This window comes from Psammomys obesus, unplaced genomic scaffold (genome assembly GCF_907164565.1).
Source record: "Psammomys obesus unplaced genomic scaffold, mPsaObe1.curated_primary_1811, whole genome shotgun sequence".
Lineage (NCBI taxonomy): Eukaryota > Metazoa > Chordata > Mammalia > Rodentia > Muridae > Psammomys > Psammomys obesus.
The window spans coordinates 8,135,361-8,156,568 of NW_026586173.1; the positions used below are offsets into that span (position 1 = coordinate 8,135,361).

The window sequence follows — 21,208 nt, forward strand, 5'->3', positions numbered from 1 at the left end:
ATCCTATACTTAAAATACCCCCTGAAAAGACCTCTTATCCCTGATGAACTTTTTCAGCAAAATAGCAGGATATTAAAATCTACATACAAACGTAGGCTTAGGCAAGAGGACTGTGAGTTCAAGACCAGCCTGAGCTACACAGTAAGTCTGAAGTTAACCTGTACAACATAGGAAGACCCTGTCTCCAACAAACGAAAGTCCCTACAGTATTTTTTAAATCTATTGTGGGGATACGTGGTGTGTGTATGTGCACATATATGTGTACAAGTGCTTTGTGAGTTCAGGCATGCTACAGTGCGTATGTAAAGGTCAGAGGGCAAGCTCAGCTGTCGGTCTTCATCTTCCACCTTGTCCAAAGTAGAGTGTCTTTTCTCTCCTGCTGCATATGCCAAGCTTTGACCCATGAGCTTCCATAGAGTCCCATGTCTCTGCCTCCCCTCTTTTCCTAAGAGCACAGAAATATGAATTCGTGACACCCTACATCCCACGAGGGTTTCAAACTCAGATCCTATGTTGCAGGACAAGCACATTACTTATTGGGCCATCTCCCTAGTACACTGCAGAATTTTTAATGAAATCTGTAAGACACTTGAAAATTAGTCTGGAAAATAAAAATCATAAGGATAGATGATAAATTATTGAATAAAACTTTTGTGGCACACCCCTGAAATCATGGTATCTAGGAACTGTTTGAAGCAGAGAACTAGGCTGGACTGGGCTACATAATGAGGCCTAGTCTCAAAGTGTGTGTGTGTGTGTGTGTACATTTGTCTGACAAGACATACAAATATTTTTAAAACTAAAATAGTGTAAAAATACCACAAAAGCATTCAAATGCTGTTTATTTGTCTCCTTACTTTCTATGTCATTTAGTTTATCCATCCATCCAGAAGCGGCTATGGGCTGCCTTTAAGTCTGCTGCTACAGGGAGTTTTTAGAAACATGGGCAATTGTTCCTCTAGAGTTTACACCTGCAAACCCTACACATGTGCCGCAACGGCTCCCGCAGACTATCCTGTTACAATCCATGACTTTCCCCGTTTCTTACACCAGGAACTGGAGTTAGTATTATGTAACTTTAAATTTTTTGATAATCCAATACGCAGTTCATTGTTTTCATTTCCACTTCCCTAATTATGTGCTACAAAGATTGATGGTCTCTTTATTCAGATTGTTAGCTATTTAGGTTTTCCCTTCTGTGGATTACTATTAATATCCTTTGCTCATTTTTCTAGTAGATTTTCTAATATTTTTTCTGTAGATGACTTGTAAGAATTCCTTCCTTGTGTGTATTATATATTAATCTCTTGTCAATTCCTCTTTTATTTTGCAAATATCTTCTATCAATCTGTTACCCATCTGTCAAATTTGTCTATAGTTTCCTTCATTAATCAAAAATACTTAATTTTTACATGACCAAAAGTTTAGGTTTCTTATGCTAGGTACCAAAGGAAATGGCCATAGAGAGAAGGTGACAAATACAGATGCTCCTTGGCTTACTCTGGAGGTACATGCCAGTGAGCTCCTCATATTGAGAAGATCTTAAGTCAGTGATGCTTTGAAACTGCTGCTGCAGTGATCTATGAGGCAAGATGCTGTTTCTACTGCATCCTCTCTCCCATGATGCTCTACCTTACCACAGACCCATTGACACTGCCAGAACAGCTGTCATAAGCCGGCATAGAATCCTAATCACATGCACCATTCCCCAAAATTCACTCTCTCCTGAAACACAGCTTTTACCTGCAGCAGGAAACAGGTTCCATCAGCAGATACTTCTCAAAACTCCCAGAAGGGATCCAGGAAAGCATGTGTTTCCCCAGAGAGTGCGAACAGTACCCTAGGTGATATGTGAAATGTGATGGAATGGGCAGCACTTGGCTTTTTAAAACTTAAAAGAAAATATGCTTCAAGTCCCTTATGGACATGTAATGACTACTTAAGGCCTTACCCAAGTCTGGTTCCTCTATAGAACATAACTTTTTTGGGGGGAATGCATAACATTGGCCATAAGAAATTACCCAAGGTTAAATGACCAGGGTGAAAAAAAATAGAAATTCACACACTAACAAACGGGTTGTCCTAAAAGATTAAGCTTCATTACTCTCTTAAGAGATCCCAGGACTGAACACCTCCTATAATGGCTGCCTTCATCCTTAATGGAGCCAACCCAGAGTCTGAGTCTCCGAAACATCACTCAAGCCTGAAAGCAAACCCAACCTTCAAAACTAGTGACATTCTAGCAGCCCCAAATTAATCAAAGATTCAAGTGTAAACATGGAATCCACTGTTCAGAGTGGGATTTCTATCTTTTAAAATAATTCAGAGCCAATACTACAGGACTTCTTGAATCATTCAAAAACAATTAGTACATACCTATAAGAATTATTGAAATCCAGAACACTCAGTGCTGTTGAGAGTGGTTCTCCCTCCCTCTCTCTCAGATTGAAACTTGGATTCAGTGTGTGTGCGTGTGTGTGTGTGTGTGTGTGTGTGTGTGTGTCCATGACCATGCACATCTATAGATGACAGAGGAGAATATTAAGTATCTTGCTCTATCATTCTCTGCCTTATTTTCTTGACACAGTGTGTTTTGATTTGAACTCATACCTTCATGTTTGCATAACAAGCACCCTTATGTACTAAACCATCTCCTCAGCTGTAAAAAAAAACAAAAAAAACAAAAAAAAACAAAAAAAAAAAACAGGTTTTTTACCTAATAGAATGTATAACTGTATGTGGGTATTTATACAAGCTTTATTCATATTTGCCCAACTCAGAGAAAACCAAGATGTCCCTTATTGGAACAAGAATGTACAACCCTCATATATCCAGGAAATGGAATATTAGCCAGCATTAAAAAGAAATAAGATGTCAGGTGGCGGTGGCATGCCTTTAATCCAGTACTTGGATAAGGCAGAATCTCTATGAGGTCAAGGCCAGACTCATCTACAGAGCAAATTCCAGGACAGCCAGAAGAGCACAAAGAAACCCTATCTCCAAAAACCAAATACAAAATAAAATTAAATAAATAAGCTATAAGTTCATAAAAAAAAAATAAGAAGGAATTGGGTTGATAAGTGAACTTTGCTACATAGCTGATGAGTAGCTAAGGGCCAAACTTCAATTACCAAGCAGTGTTCAGACTCATGAAAAAGATGCAGTCCTTCCAAGATTTTAGAATCAAATCAATGATGACTAAGAATATGAAAAAGATATTCCAAACAAATGGACCTAAGAAGCAAGCAAGTGTAGCCATTCTAATATCTAACAAAATAGACCTCAAACCAAAACTAATCAAAAGAGATAGGGGGAAACACTATATACTCATCAAAGAAAAAATCCACCCAGATGATATTTCAATTCTTAACATCTGTGCCTCAAACACAAGTGTACACATGTTTGTAAAGAAAACACAACTACAGCTTAACTCACTATTGATTCACGCACTGAGAGCTGGAGACTTCAACACCCCACTACCACCAGCAGACATGACATCAAGACAAAAAACAGACAGGAAAAAGCAGGAACTAACAGATTTTATAAACCAAATAGACTTAACAGGTATTTACAGAACATTACTCCCAAACACAAAAGAATATGTACCTTTTGCTCTGCACCTCATAGAAATTTCTCCAGAATTGAGCACATACTTGGACACAAAGCAAGTCTCAGTAGATACAAGAAAATTGAAATAGTGCTCTGCTACCCTATCATACCACAATGGATTAAAGCTTGATGTCAACAACAACAGAAACAACAGAAGTCTTACAAACTAATGAAAACTGAACAATTCTCTACTGAATGAAAAATGGGTGAATATAGAAATAAGAAAGAAAATAAAGACTCTCTGGAATTCAATAACTATTCAAGATACCTAAATTTTACAGGACACAATGAAGGTGGTACCAAGAGGAAAGTTCAGAGAAGTAAGTACTCTGCACTTAAAAAAATTAAATGAAAATAAAAAGTTGGGAGATCTCAAACTAGAAACTTAACAACACACGTGAACGTTCTCAAACCAAAAGAAGTAATCATACCCAAGAAGAGTAGATGGCAAGAAATGATCAAACGTAGAGTTGAAATAAATAAAATAGAAACAAAGAATAAATAATCTAAAGAGCTGATTCTTTGAAAAAATGAACAAGATAGACCAATCCTTATCCAAACTAAAAGACAGAGAGAGAATATCTAAATTAACAAAAGCAGAAATATCCACCTGTAAGTGAGTATATACCATGTGTGTCTTTCTGGATCTGGCTTACCTCACTCAGGATGATCTTTTCTGGTTCCATCCATTTGCCTGCAAATTTCATGATTTCCTTGTTTTTAATGGCTGAGCAGTATTACTTTGTGTAAATGGACCACAGTTTCTTTAGTCATTTTTCAGCGGAGAGATCTCTATGCTGTTTCTGTTTCTGCCTATTAAACATACTATAATGCACAGACCCCAAGAAGATAAGTCCCACGGGCATGTTAGGCTTCATGTCTGCCCACTAGTTAGGGGAGTGAGGGATCTCTCTTACATGGACCATGTTGCCTGCTTTCATCACTTCCCCCTGATGGGACTTCCCTACTAGACCATACAGGAGGAAGACAAATTCAGTCCTCATGTGAATAGATAAGCTGGGGTATCAGGGCAGGGGGACTCCTAAACTAAGGAATAGGGGAGAGGGGTTGTGGAAAGGAAAGAGGGACTAGAAGAAGAGGGAGGGACCTATGGCTGAGATGTAAATTGAATTAATTAATAAAACAAAAAAGTAGAAATGAAAAGGAAGACATAACAAAGAACACCAGGGAAATACAGAAAATCTTATCAAAGTTAAATCAAGATCAGATAAGCAATTTAAACAAGCCTATAACCCCTAGTAAAATAGAAGCAGTCATTTAAAATCTTCTAACCAACAAAGCTCAGGGCCAAATAGTTTTAATACAGATTTCTACCAGATTTTCAAATAAGAGTTAATGCCAATACTCCTCAAATTATTCCACAAAATAGAAACAGAAAAAAAAAAAAAACACTAACACTGTCCCATTCATTTTATGAGGCCACACTTAGCCTGATAGCCAGAGTATAAGAACCCAACAAATAAAAATTACAAACCAATTTCCCTTATGAACATGGATCCAAAAATACTCAATAAAATACTCACAAACCAAATCCAAAGACATATCAAAAAGATCACCCACTATGATCGAGTAGGCTTCATCCCAGGGATCCAAGGATGGTTCAATATATGGATGGGGAAGGGAGAGGGTGGGGTTGGAGGAGAGGAGGGAGGGAGGCACAGGGGAGATACAAAGTGAATAAACTGTAATTAATAAAAATAAAATAATTAAGTAATAAAAAAGGAAAAAAAAGACACAGGCTAACAGACTGAATGGGAAAACAGGATCCAGCAATCTGCTGCATACAAAAAAAAAACACACCCCAGCAAGAAAGATAGCCACTATCACAGATTAAAGGGCTGGAAAAAGGTTCTCCAAGCCAATAAAACCAAGAAGCAAACTGGAATAGCCATTCTAAGATCTAATAAAATAGACTTCCCCATCAAAAGAAACCGGGAAGGACACTTTTCAACTCACCAAAGAAAACATTCACCAAGATGATATCTCAGTTCTGAAATATGCCCCAAAAGCAAGAAAACACACATTCATAAAAAACAAAAACAACAACAACAACAACAAAAAAAACATTACTAAAGCTGAAATCACACTTCAATCACCACACATTAATTGTCAGAGACTTCAACACCCATTTCTCACCAATGAACAGGTCATCAAGACAGAAATCAAACAGAGAAATAATGAAACTAACAAACATTATGAATCAAATGGACCAAACATATTTACAGAGAATTCCATTCAAACACAAAAGACTATAAATTATTCTTTGCACCTCTCAGAACCTTCTTCAAAATTGACCATACAGTTGGTCACAAGGAAAGCCTCAATAGATACAACAAAATTGAAATAGCTCCTTGTATCTTGACTGACCACCATTGATTAAAGCTGGACTTCAACAACAACAGAAAGCCTACAAACTCATGGAAACTGAATAAGCCTCTACTCAATGACCACTGGGTCGGGGAGGAAACAAAGAAATGAAAGACTTTCTAGGATTCAATGAAAACAAAGGCACAACACACCCAAACTTATGAGACACAATAAAAGCAGTGCTAAGAAGAAAGTTCATAGCACTAAGTACCTTCATTAAAAAAACAAAAAAAATGGAAAGATCTTATGCTAACAATTTAAAAGCACACCTGAAAGCTCTAGTATAAAAAGAAGTAAAAACTCCCAAGAGGAGTGGCAGAAAATAACCAAACTCAGGGCTGAAATTAATAAATTAAAAAAAAAAGAGAGAACAATTCAAAGAATCAAGGAAAGCAAGAGTTGGTTCTTGAGAAAATCAACAAGATAGGCAAAACCTTACCAAAATAACTAAAAGGCAGAGAGACATCATCCAAATTAACAAAATCAGAAATGAGGACATTGAGAAAATCCAAGGAATCACTATGTCTTACTTCAAAAACCTGTGCTACACAAATTTGGAAAATCTATATGAAATGGACTGTGCTCTTGATACATAGCACCAACTTTAAATCAATATCAGATAAATGATTTAAATAGGCTCATAACCCCCAAGGAAATAAAAACAGTCATTAAAAGTCTCCCAACCAAAAACAAGCCCTGGGCCAGATGGCTTTAACACAAAATCCTACCAGACTTCCAAAGAAGAATTAATATCAATACTCCTCAAACTATTCTACAAAATAAAAATGGTAGAAACATTGCCAGACTCATTCTATGAAGCCACAGTCACCCTGATACCTAGACCACACAAAGATTCAATAACAGAAAAAGAGAATTTCAGACCAATTTCTCTTATGAACATTGATGCAAAAATACTCAGTAAAATATGTTGGAGGTAGGTCTGGTGCTCTGTCTATTCAGACGCTAAATTATGGGTCCCAAGATCTCAATGCACTCCAGACAAGTACATTTCCACACACACCAAGCAATGTTGTGTAAACTTTGCTCTCCAATAATCTCCTACTGGTTAATATTTGAAAAGACTGGACAGTGTGAAACTGAGCAGAAGAGAGGTAGATGGAGCTTTTGTTTCCTCAGCTTGGGGGTCTCAGGTGGGGACCAAGAGGCCAGGAGAAGGAGGAAGAAGGAGGAAGATGGAGATAGAGAACATGTCCTAATGTAGCAGAGAGAGCCCAGACAGGATAAATATTGGCAAGTAACTTTGGGTGTGTAAAAATAGGAAATAGAGTAGCTTAGAAAATTAGTATACATCATACCTACCAAGTTATGGTGCTTAAGTTTGTCAAATAATCAATAGGTCTCTGTCTCAATTATTTGGAAGCTAGGTGGATTAGAAAAGCCCTCTAGAATTAATAAATCTTCTACAAAAAAAAAAAAAAAATACTGGCAAACAGAGGGCCTCTGAAAGACTCTGCCCTGCAGACTATCAAAGCAGACGATGAGACTTATAGCCAGCTTTTCGGCAGAGGACATGGAGTCTTATGTAAGAAGTGGGAAATAGTAAGATCTGGAGAGGACAGGAACCCCACAAGGAGAGCAACAGAACCAGAAAATTTAAACACAGGGGTCTTCCCAGAGACTCATACTCCAACCAAGTACCAGGCATGGAGATAACCTAGAACCCCTGCACAGATGTAGCCCATGGCAGTTTAATGTCCAAGTGGGTTACATAGTAATGGGAAGAGGAACTGCCTCTGACATAAACTGATTGGCCTGCTCTTTGATCACCTCCCCCTGAGGAGGGAGCAGCCTTACCAGGCCACAGAAGATGATAATGCAGCCACTCCTGGTGTGATCTGATAGACTAAGATAAGAAGGAAGGGGAGGAGGACCTCCCCTATCAGTGGACTTGGGGAGGGGCATGTGTGAAGAAGGGGGAGGGAAGGTGGCATTGGGAGGGGAAAAGGGAGGGGCTTATGGGGGGGATACAAAGTGAATAAAGTGTAATTAATAAAATAAAATTAAATTAAAAAAATACTGGCAAACCCAATTTAAGAACACACCAAAAACATCATCCACCATGATCAAGTAGGCTTTATCCTGGGGACACAGGGATGGCTTAATATATGAAAATCCATCAGTGTAATACACCATTTAAGCAAACTGAAGGCAAAAACAAACAAACAAACAAAAAATATGATCATCTAATAATAGATACTGAAAAGGCCTTTGACAAAATCCAACACCCCTTCCTGTTAAGTTTTGGAGAGATTAGGCATACAAGGCACACATCTAAACACAAAAGAGGCAATATAGAACAATCCAATAGCAAACATCAAATTAAGTGGAGAGAAACTTAAAGCAATTCTACAAAAATCAGGTACAAGACAAGGCTGCCCACTCTCTCCATATCTACTCAATATAGTATTTGAAGTTCTAGTTAGAGCAATAAGACAAATAAAGGAGATCAAGAGAATATAAATAGGAAAAGAAGAAGTCAAAGTATCCCTATTCACAGATGATATAATAGTATATATAAGTGACCCCAAAAATTCTACTGAAGAACTTCTACAGTTGATAAACACCTTTAACATAGTGGCTGGATACAAAATTAACTTTTAAAAAAATCAGTAGCCAGCCTATATACAAGTAATAAATGAGCTGAGAAAGAAATTAGGAAAACAACATCCTTCACAATAGCCACAAATAATATAAAATACCTTGGTGTAACTCTAACCAAGCAAGTAAAAAACCTGTGTGACAAAAACTTCAGTGTTTGAAGAAAGAAACTAAAGAAGATATCAGAAGATCGAAAACTCTCCAATGCTCATGGATTGTAAAAATGGCCACATTACCAAAAGCAATCTACAGATTCAATGCAGTTTTCATCAAAATTCCAACACAAATCTTTACAGACCTTGAAAGAGCAATTCTCAACTTCATATGTAAAAATGAAAAACCTAGAAGAGTGAAAATAATCCTATAAAACAAAAGAACTTCTGGAGGTATCACCAACCCTGATTTCAAGCTGTACTACAGAGCAATAGTCTTAAAAACTATATAGTATTGGCACAAAAACAGACAGGTTGATCATGGAAACAAATAAGAGACCCAGAAATAAACACACACACCTCTAGACACTATTTTTGACAAGGAAGCCAAAACCACTCAATGGAAAAAGGAAAACATCTTCAAAAATGGTGCTGGCTTAACCAAATGTCTGCATATAGAAGAATAAAATAGATTCATATTTATCACCCTGTACAGAGCTCAGGTCCAAGTAAATCAAAGACCTCAATATAAAATCAGACACACTAAATTTAACAGAAGAGAAAGTTGGGAGTAGTCTTGAACTCATTGGTACAGGAAACAACTTTCTAAACAAAGCATTAACAGCTCAGGAACGATCAATTAATAAATGGGACCTCATAAAACAGAAAAGCTTCTGCAGGGCAAAAGACACCATCAATAGGACAAAACAGCAGTCTACAGAATGGGAAAAGATCTTTACCAACCCTACATCTGACAGAGGACTAATACCAAATTAAATAAAGAACTCAAGAATTTAAACACCAATAAATCAAATAACCCAATTTAAAAATGGGGTACAGAGCTAAGCAGAGAATTCTCAACAGAGGGATCTCTAATGGCCTACAATCAGTTAAAGAAATGTTCAACTTCCTTAGTCATCAGGGAAATGCAAATCAAAACAACTCTGAGATTCCATCTTACATCCATCAGAATGACCAAGATCAAAAACTCAAGTGTCAGAACATGCTGGTGAAGATGTGGAGTAAGGGTAGCACTCGTTCATTCCTGGTGAAAGTACAAACTTGTACAACCACTGTGGAAGCAATCTGGCAGTTTCTCAGAAAATTGGAATAGTTCTATCTCAAGATTCAGCTATACTACTCCTGAGCATATGCCTGAAAGATGCTCAACCACATGCACATGCAAACTTGCTCAACTATGCTCTTAGCAGCTTTATTCATAATAGCCTGAAACTGGAAACAAGCTAGGTGCTCCTCAATGAAAGAATGGATAAAGAAAATGAGGGATATTTGTATAATGACGTATATCTACTGCTCTGCTATTAAAAACAAAGACATCACGTAATTTGCAGGCAAATGGATGGAACTGGAAAGGATCATCCTGAGTGAGGTAACCCAGTCTCGGAAAGATACACATGGTATATACTCACTTATACGTGATATTAGCCATAAAGTATAGGACAACCATGCTACCGTCCACAGACCGAAAGAAGCTAAGTATTAAGGTGGACCTAAGGGAGAATGCTTGAATCTCACTCAGAAGAGAAAACAAAAAACACATCTGAAGTAGATGGAGGAAGGGAACTGGGTGGGAGAGGGGGTAGAGAGGAAAATTAGCGTGGGCATTAGTTGTGGGAATGAGGGGAGAGAACACAAATCAATGGGTGGGCATCTCTGGGACAGGGGAGGTTCCAGGGAGTCTATGGGGGAGACCTAGTTGAGACTCTTTGCAGTGGGGGATATGGAGTCTGAAGTCACCACCTCCTGTAGCCAGCAGGGACTCCCAGTGGAGGGAGGGACCACTAACAAACCCATAAAACCTTAGGCCCAAAATTTATCTTGCCTACAAGAAATATAAATATTAAGATAGAGCAGAGATGGAAGGGATGACAGACCAATGATTAGCCCAACTTGATACCCACCCCATGGGAGAGAGCCAGCCCCTGACACTATTAATGATACTCTGCTATGCTTATAGACAGAAGCCTAGCATAACTGTCTTCTATCTTCATCCAGCAGCTGATGGAAACAGATAGAGAGTCCCACAGTGAAACAAGAGGCCAAGCTCGGGGATTTTTGTAAGGAATGATTGTGAGGCAGAAGGATCAAGGATACCATAAGAAGACCTATCAAGTAAAATAAACTGGATCTATGGGAGTTCACAGAAATGGAAGCACCAACCAAAGAGCATGCATGGGCTGGACTTAGGCCCCCTACACATATGTAGCAGATGTGCAACTTGCTTATCATGTGTGTCCCCTAACAGTGGAAGAAGGGCCTGTCTGACTCTGCTGTCTGCCTTTGGATCCCTTTCCGCTAGCTTAGCTACCTTGTCTGGCCTCAGTGGGAGAGGATGCCCTTAGCTCTACGGCAACTTGATGTGTCAGGGTGGATTGGTATCCATAAGGGTCCTTCCCTTTCTGAGAAGAATGGGAAGGGAGACAGGAAAGGGAGCCTAAGGTTGAGACTGGGAGGAAAGGAAGGAGGGGCCTGAGATCAGACTGTAAAGTGGTTAAATCAATAAATGGAAAAAAGAAAGAAAGAAAGGTATCAATAAAATGACTTCTAATGATATTCTGCTGTACTCATTGATCAGTACCTTATTCAGTCATCATCAGAGAAGCTTCCTCCTGCAGCAGATGAAAACAAATTTAGAGACCAACACCAAAAACATTATGCTGTAAGAGCGTCCTTGGAGTACACAGCTCTAAATATGATAGCTCCATCAAATCTGTTGTCTCAGAGCTCAGGGAATCCTGTGGAAGGGGAACTGAAAAGAATATATGAACTAGAGGGGATCAAAGACCCCAGGAATACAGGGCTATTTAAATCAACTGAACAAGGCTCATAGGAACTCACAGAGACTGAAGCAGCAATCAAAGAACTTACACTGGTCTGAACTAGCTCCTATATGCTTCCAGCTTAATATTATTTATTGCCCTTTTATTTTATTTTATTTTATTTTTCCATTAATTTATTTATTTACTTTACATCCTGATCATAGCTTATTCCAAGTCCATCCCTCTCACTCTCCTTCCTCCATTCCCCTCTCCCTTTCTCCTCAGAGAAGGGGAGACCTCCCATGGATATCAACTAGCTTTGCATATCAAGTTACAGTAGGACTAGGTGCATCTTCTATTAGGGCTAGACAAGACCATCCAGTTAGGAGAATGGGATCCAAAGGCAGGCAACAGAGTCAGAGACAACCACTGCTCCAGTTGTTAGGGGACCCAAATGAAGATCAAGCTTCACATCTGTTACATGTGTGTAGGGAGCCCAGGTCCAATCTACACCTTTGGTTGAGGGTTCAGTCTCTGTGAGTCCCCATGGCCCAGGTAAGCTGATTCTGTAGGTTTTCTTGTGGTGTCCTTGACCTCTCAGGCTTCCACTATCCTTTCTCGCACCCTTTCACAAGACTTGGAGAGCTCAGCCTATTGTTTGGCTGTGGGGTCTCTGCATCTGTCTCCATCAGCTGCCAGGTGAAGCCTCTCAAAGGACAGTTATACTAGGCTCCTGTCTGTAAGCATAGGAGAGTGTTGTTAACAGTGTCAGGAGTTGGCTCTTTCTCATGAGATAGGTCTCAAGCTAGGCCCATCATTGGTTATCCATGTCCTCAATGTCTACTCCATTTTTATCCCTGTGCATCTTGTAAGCAGGACAATTTGTGGCCCAACGGTTTTGCGGGTAGCTTGGTGTCCCCCTCCATTGGAAGTCTTCCCTGGTTATAAGAAGTGGCCACTTAAGGTTCCCTATCCTCTATTGCTAGGAGTCTTATCTAAGGCCACCATCACAGATTCCTTGGAGATTCCCTTGTCCTAGATTTCTAGTGCCAGAGATGGCCCCCACCAGTCCCACTTCTCTCTCCCTCCATCCTCTCCACACTCCATCCCTCCTGTTCTCCTCCCCACCCCCTCTCCCATACAGTTCCCTCCCTCCATCCACCTCCTATATCTATGGTAGTTCCCTTTCTGAGTGAGATTCAAGCATTCTCCCTTGGACTCTCCCTATTACTTACTTTCTTTGGGTGTGGGTTGTAGCATGGTCATTCTGTATATTTTTATGGGATTCCTGAGTGTGAGAATGAGTGGGGTTTTTTTTGTTTTTTTTTTTTATTCTTGTGCCTGTTCTTGGGGCTCTTTTTCTTCTCTTGGGTTGCCTGGTGCACTCTTGAAGTGAAGCCTTTCGCTTTTTCTTTTGTCATGTTTGGTTGCTATCTCATAGAAGCCTGTTCTTTTCTAATGAGAGACAGAAAGGGAGTGGAACTGGAGGGGAGAGGAGATGGGGAAGAACTGAGAAGAGTAAAGGGAGGAGGAAAGTATAAACAGAATATTGTCTGAGAAAATAATCTATTTCCAATAAAATAAAAAGGGGAAAAAAAGAATGTGGAAAAACTGTGGTCTGCATGTTTCCCACTTAGAAAGGCTTGTACATCATATGGTGTTTATCAAGCTTTTCTGAGGGTAAGTCTTAATAAATCAGTTTACAATATCTACTACAAACATAAATTAATACACACAGCCACAGCACACTAAAGCTACATTTTAGTGTGAATGGAAACTGTGTCTTGATGCCACATGCCACAGGGCAAGTATCTTATATCATCAGCCCAAGGAAAGAGCTAAGTTCAAAATCATGATTTGTACTGAATGCACAGTGCTCTCACACCATGACAAAATAGAAAATCTGTAAGTTAAGCTGTAATTAAGTTGATCTGTGAATCTACACAAAAACAACAACTGAGTAACAAGAGACATTAGGTAGATTTAATCAAGTGAAAATAGCAAGAAACTGTTGCAAAATATATAACTTCTAACGTGAACAATGAAGAAAGAAATGCTTTCCATTTCATACATAAGTGCAAACAGAATAAATAAGCAAAGCACAAGTAACCTAATAGGAAAGAAATTTCTCTGTGTTGAGAGCTGGCAGAACACAGTTCAGGAATGGAGTCAATGAGGAGAATTCCACTTATGAGAAAACACCAAAAAAAAAAAAAAATAGACAAGAGTCTTGTGATCTCAGTTTCTTCAAAACATAAAATAGTTTTAGGGATGTGTTTTTGTGCTCCTTCCAGGTGTAGTGTGTAGGAGTGAGTTGATTTCAAGTCTATTCATTACAATTGGCTATTGTGTTTTTCATATCTCTATGAAAAAAACATAGTTTTGTCATGTGTGACTTGCCCTCAAATTATAAATTGTCTAATGCTCTGAATAAAGTTCTCTACTGCATGAAACTTTCTTCCACCTCATTTATAAGTCATAGGACCTACCCTATAGATGGGTGACAGAGAGCCTGCAGAAGAGTATAAATAGCTAACAATGTATGAAGAGATGCAGATTAGGAGGAGGTGTCATTTTATGAGCATCTGACTGAAAACAAGCCAAAGCAGAGGTTCTAAGTAGCAGGAGTCTCATACACAGGCAAAATGGTCCTTCTTCTAGAGGTCAATCAGTTCTGCGTTTTTAGATGTACAGTGTGTGTGGTCCTCCTCCATGACCTCCTGCATATGTGAGCTAATGTTTAGTGCATCATTGTTTATAAAAAGTAAAGGTGAAGAAGAGCTAAAATGATCCTGGGCAAGTAGAAAAGTGAATGAGCTACCACAGGTACAGATTGTGTGAGCTAAAAGTAAAGCAGATGTTTTACATCCACATTGTATCTGCTATGGGACTATCTCCATGATGGAATCAATGGAAAGTGACACAAAGCAAATATAAAATACACACAGTCATCACAATTTGTCAGCTGGATGAGCAAATAGCCCCAAAGTCTGATGAAACATGCCTTTCTGGGCAAAGCTTAGTGACTACACAAGACACAAGACAAGTCTAGAATCTTCTGTGCAATGTGAGGTCTACAGGTAATAAGACTGTACACTGTTACAATGTGCCTTCCTGAACCTAAAGCCCTCAAGGACATGTTTCAGGTAACAGACATGCTGATGACTTTACCTTTGTACCATTTTTCTTACATGTGTCTCATAACTTTGTATTGTAGGCTTTCTAAACATATACAATAAAATTTATTTTTTAAAAACATTTTAAGTACATAGAGTTAGGACATGGCTCTGCTGGTAGGGTGTGTGCTTGTCGTGTAGGGGCTAGAACCTGAGTTCAGTTTGTAGAGCACACATCATCAAGCCATCCTACTTGGGGAGTTCCAGCTTAGGCTGATCAGCGAGGTTTTGACATGCAGCTAAGAGTGTGGAAAGACTGAGTCTACATACTTCCCACTGAGAGGAGCCCTTATCTCTCACAGTATCGGTCAAGCTTTTCTGGTAGGAAGTATTTCAATAACTTAGCTTACAACATCCACATGCACTACATACACCCAACTTACCAAGCCCCGGAGCTCAGCCCTAGCACGCCATACTGTCCCAGCTACTTGCTCTCACTGAGAAAGCCTGTCTCAGAAAAGGTGAGTGGTGCCCGATGAACAATACTTGTGCTTGTCTTCGGACCTTCACACCCACAGCCCTCCACCACACAACAAACAAAAAAAACCAAATAAATAAATAAATAGCATGTAGATAATCTGCAGCTGGAGATGGCAATCGATGAAGTACATGCCATGCAGCATGAGAACCTGAGTCAAAAAGCTGGTGTGCACATGCCTGTCATCCCCAGCACTAGAAAGGTAAAGACAAGAGGATCCCTGGGGTTGGTTGGGCAGCTGGTCTAACCAAACACTGAGTCTCAGGACCAGTAAAGGACTCTGTCTCAAGAGCTAAGGTGGAAATTCCCTGAGGAAGACACCTGGGGTTGACCTCTGGCCTCCATTCACACAATATGAACACATGCATACACACATACACCAAAAGCTTCCCTTAGTGAATGAGAACAGGTGACTTGCAAAGAGGATAAATCAATATTCTTTTTGTTTGTTTGATTGTTTTTTGTGTTTTTTTTAACGGAATGATTTTTATATTCTACTTATATATGAAAAAAATGAAGATGGTTTAAAATGAGATGACTATGAGTTAGTTGTTTCACATGATTACGGAAAACTAGAACAAAAGATTTAATCAAGTTCAAAAGACATTCTGACATTAACCTTCAACTAATTGCCACATAAGTGAGCCTCTGATTCTTCAACCAAAGCCAATGTGGGTTTTGAGTCAAACCTTATAGGCTCCATTTGTCCCTGAGGTAGCCAACTGTACAAATCCCAGGCCAGAAATAACTTCTACATTATCATATGTTTAAAATCACCCACAGAAGGAAAACTAATTTGTGGTTTTATAAAAGGTACATAAAAATATAATTCTAGTGCTCATAAGTAAAAGTGTATTGGAATACATCCATCTCGACCCACTTTCGCATGTCGATGGTGCTTTGGTGTCACTACAGCCCAAGTAGCTGAGACCCTGTGTGATCTACAATGTTCAAGAAATTTCTACCACTTTATGGGGACAAAGTGTTGATCTGCCACAGGTCACCTTTCTGCGTTAGTGCCTTATTTTGGGTAGGGGTTAGATCAAGGTTGGCATTAAAAACTTGTATTCACATTCTCTGTTGGTGCTGAAGACACCAAAGACCCTAAGCAGCTATTTTTAAGTTATAAATGTGGCAAGCACTCCTCAGTGTTCACTCTGCCTTCTCATCTTCCCATGCTCAACTCTTCTTTTCTGTGTCTTTTTAACACAGAGGGGAGTTGTCTCTGAGGGAGATAATAAGCCACTATCAGCTTTATCACTGCACTTCCTAAATTATCCACCCTCAGAGGGACGCTCAGCAGAGACCTCGGTGACCACCCCAGGCCTCACCACACAATGGACAGTGATGACAGAGCACCTGGAGCATCCTGCAGTAAATAGCTCTACCAACAGGTACTTCAGATACTCTGATGAAACCCAGGAGTCCCCTCCACGTCTAAGTCAGGTATGTGTGCATAAAATTTGGTTAAGAAGTAACCCACAGACCCTCCTCAACCTATAGGTGTCTATCCATCTGAGGTTTAAAAGCTCTGTTCTACAGAACTGTTATTACAGGTTCCTAAGCCAGGGTCTCCTTCTCTGGTCACAGAATGGAAAAGCAGGAAGGAGCTGGACAGTACCTAGTGAAGAATAAGAAACCTCTGCTCACTAGTCACAGTCACCTGTCACTTCTCTGTTTTGGCTTCTGCCCTGCCTTTGTGGATTACAGAGAGAGAGGGAAAATGGGGAGGGGGGCAGGGAACTGAGATGATTTGGTATGGATAAAGATGTTCATTGCAAACTATGTTAAGAGATTATGAAAAAGATTATTAATTTTTAGCCAACAGGTGAAAAGCTGTGAGTGTTGATGGTACCAGTGTGTCTCAAGCCAGGTGTGTGTCTGCAAGAACAGAGAAAGAGCTCCCCAACTTGCATCCAGAGATACACTGTAAGAACAAAAAGGATGCACTCTCCTGTGCATTTAATAGGCATTATTCTATTTCCAACACGCTCATTTTAAAACAAGACTCTCAGACTACTCTCAGAATAAACTTGTAGACATACTATCATGCCTGTTCTTGGTTGACAACTCGACTATATCTGAAATTAACTAAAAGCCAAACTGCTGGGCATACCCACAAGAGATATATTTGTTCTTGACTTAATCATTTGAGGTGGAGAAAAATACCCCTTAAATATAGGCCTCATCTTCTGGTGTCAGCCTATATAAAGTCCATTCCTTCACTGGTATTAGCATCCACTTCTTTTGGATTCAGACATATACTAAAAACCAGCTCAGACATCCAGCCTGGTGAACTGAACAGCTACTGGATTCTTGGACTCTCTGCCAGGAAATAGTCATAGGTGGACTAGCTGGACCACAGCCTGTAAGCCACTGTAGTAAAGCCTACTTTTATATATCTAGACGCATTCTAGCCGCTCTGTTTCTCTAGAGAACCCTGACTGATACAGATGTACAAGTTCACCACTGATGATTACAAAGTTGCAAACCAAAATCTCTTCAAAATGTTTCAAAAATCCTCAAGTGTTATCAAAATTCTACCAAAAAGAATCCAGTAATAAAAAAAATTAAAATTCTATACTATAACCCGGTGGGATTTATCCTAGGAATACAAGACTTGTCTAATACTTGAAAACCAGCAGAATGTACTATCGAAAGAAGAATCAACTGTTTTAAAATGTATAGATAAAAGGTGGTAAGCTGCTACAAACATGGTTGAGCAAATGTCCTTTTTGTGTACTTGAGCCTCTTTTGGGTATATGCCTAGGAGTGGTATGGCTGGATCTTGAGGAAGCGCTATTCCTAGTTGTCTGAGAAAGCGCCAGATTGATTTCCAGAGTGGTTGTACAAGTTTACATTCCCACCAGCAGTGGAGGAGGGTTCCCCTTTCTCCATTCCAGCATGTGTTGTCCCTTGAGTTTTTCATCTTGGCCATTCTAATGGGTGTAAAGTGAAATCTCAGGGTTGTTTTGATTTGCATTTCCCTAATGGCTAATGAGGTTGAGCATTTCTTTAAGTGCTTCTCTGCCATTTAATATTCCTCTACAGAGAATTCTCTCTTTAGCTCTGTTCCCCATTTTTTAATTGGATTACTTGGTTTGCTGCTTTTCAGCTTGGTTAGTTCTTTATATATACTGGATATGAGTCCTCTGTCAGATAAAGGGTTGGTGATGATTCTTTCCCAATCTGTAGGCAGTCACTTTGTTTTGATGACGGTGTCCTTTGCTTTACAGAAGCTTTTCAATTTCATGAGGTCCCATTTATTGATTGTTGCTCTTAGAGCCTGTGCTGTTGGTGTTCTGTTCAGGAAGTTTTCTCCTGTACCAATGAGTTCTAGGGTATTCCCCACTTTTTTTTCTAGCCGATTTAATGTGTCTGGTTTTATGTTGAGGTCTTTGATCCACTTGGACTTCAGTTTTGTGCAGGGTGATAAGTATGGGTCTATTTTCATTTTTCTACATGTAGACATCCAGTTGGACCAGCACCATTTGTTGAAGATGCTATCTTTTTTCCATTGTATGGTTTTGGCATCTTTGTCAAAAATCAGGTGTCCGTAAGTGTGTGGGTTTATTTCTGGGTCTTCTGTTTGATTCCACAAGGACTATTCGTGGAGATAACCTAGAACCCCTGCACAGATGTAGCCCATGGCAGTTCAGTGTCCAAGTAGGTTACATAGTAATGGGAAGAGGGACTGCCTCTGACATAATCTGATTGGCCTGCTCGTTGATCACCTCCCCCTGAGGGGGAAGCAGCCTTACCAGGCCACAGTAGAGGACAATGCAGCCACTTTTAATGAGAACTGATAGACTAAGATCAGAAAGGAGAGGAGAACCTCCCCTATCAGTGGACTTGGGGAGTGGCATGCATGCAGAAAGGGGAGGGAGGGTGGGATCGGGAGGAGAGGAGGGAGGGGCTTATGGGGGGATACAAAATGAATAAAGTGTAATTAATAAAAAAAATTTTTTTAAAAAGGTAGTAAGCAGGACTTAACCCTTTTAATGAAAAAAAAAACAAAAACAAAAACAAAAAAAAAACACACACAAACCCAAAAAAAAAAAAAAAAAAAGAAAAAAAAATCCAGAAATTAGAATGGAGCTTCAACTTGATGAAGCTGTATGGAAAATTTTCTAACAGTTTACCCAACCACAAAAAAGTGGCCTGCTTTCCCTGAAGATCAATTAGAAGACAAGAGTCCTCCTATCTCTTACCCATTAGGGCAAGCTAGTGCAAAGCAACCTGGGGAAGCTATGCCTGCCTGGCAGCCCTGGACACCATGTGTGCACTGCTGTCTCATTCTAGACCTCACTGGTACCCTGATTCAGAATCAGTGCACCTCCCTCTCAGTGAAAAATGTGGAGACAAACAGGAGAGGACAGCCTGTCAAAGTAACAGGTGTTGCAGGTGGAGCAGAAGAGCCCAGTCTGCGGCTCTGGGAGCAGTAGTCAGCCTGGTCAATTAGGGCAACGGGACAGAAATGGCATAGCTGCCTCAAAGTACTGATCAACGGGCTTTGAGTGGGCCAAGAGGGGAGGGTGTTACCAGAATATCAGTAAAAATGTTTCTAATGCAGCAACCTTCAGCACTGTGTGGAGAACTGGGCTGAATTGATGAGAGGAGCATTCTCCCACATAGAAATGCCTGCCAATATTTTCTCATTTAGATCTGGACTCCAATCTGGGATCAGTCTTGTAGTTGGATCGCCCATGAAGAGAAATTCTAAAGCAGTTAGGAAAAACATGTTTCAATTTGGGCACAATTTGCAGCTGGAAATGGAGAACCAATATCAGACTAGACTTCCATCCTGTCCAGCCTGCCTTCCTTTCAGTCTTTATACATTGTTATTCTGGTTTGAGGCTGTGCTGGAAAGACAGCTGTCTTATACAGGTTGCAGTTCAATGAGTTTGTAAATACCAGGCCTTCTGAGAGATTTAATACTGAGAGAACTAAGGTAACTGAGCAATTCTGAAACAGGCAGTTTTTAACTTCTGGGGTACAGGAATTCAAGAGAAATTAGCCACTGTGTAAGTCATATACCAGATGAATAGATGACATTGTGTCTGTGGTGGACCCTGTTGATGTTAAGAAGATGGAAGAAGTAAAAAGTGGACTTTTTAGGATGCCTAAAATATCAGAAAGCCAAGGTGTCCCTTGCTTGCAGTAGCTGTAAACTATACTATAAATAAAAACTGAGGATTTTGCTCTGAGAGAGAGGCTCATTGGCACCTTGGTTTTTGCAGCCTACCTGATCAATGATAGGAGATGGACTAAAGACAGGACTCGAGAAACCACATGATGTGATAATTTAAGATGTTGATCAGCAGAAAAGAAACAGTGAGCAGCAGAACCCTCCATGTCAGTGTGAAAGTCTTTCTTTTCTCTAATTCTGACAAATAGAAGAGTATGTACAGACTGCATTGTTTGTCTCACTTTCCAGATGCTCATTGTTTTCTTGAACAGTCAGATGTCTAACAATGTTCTCTTGGGGAAGATGAGCAAATGCGATGTTTCTTCACAAGATCTTACCTGCCTAACCTACAGATCTGAGAAGCCAAGCAAGAATAGTAAACTGAATACAGGACAGTTTGTGGAAATCTGACCCAAAGTTGGTTGTTCAACTAAAACTTGGGTAGTGGGAAGAAAAGGTCCCACTTTTCTATTTCATCCTAAACTTTTACTGGAGAGTAAAGCCAGAAAAAAAATTAATAGCAAAGCAACAATAAGTTTAAGCAAGATACAGAATTTAAATAAGGTACATATTTAAAAAGCAATTGCCCTACTATAAATTAACAATGAACAACTCAGAAGCAAAATTAAGGAAACAGTTTCATTCACAAAACTACCAAAGAGAATAAAAATACTGCCAGACACATTTGTTAAGATAAATACAGTATTTATATACTAAACACTAGATAATATTATTGCCCTGGTTTATTTTCTAATGACTTACAAACAAACAACAAAAATAAAACAACTTGGGGAGAACGAGTTTCTGACTTTTATTTC

At 39.5% G+C, this 21,208-nt stretch overlaps 1 pseudogene; it reads left to right on the top strand.

The window, feature by feature from the left end:
• LOC129672050 (ADP-ribosylation factor-like protein 4A) overlaps nucleotides 1-20,511 on the top strand; it is a 143,186-nt pseudogene extending 122,675 nt beyond the window's left edge.
• The last annotated feature ends 697 nt before the right edge of the window (nucleotides 20,512-21,208 follow it).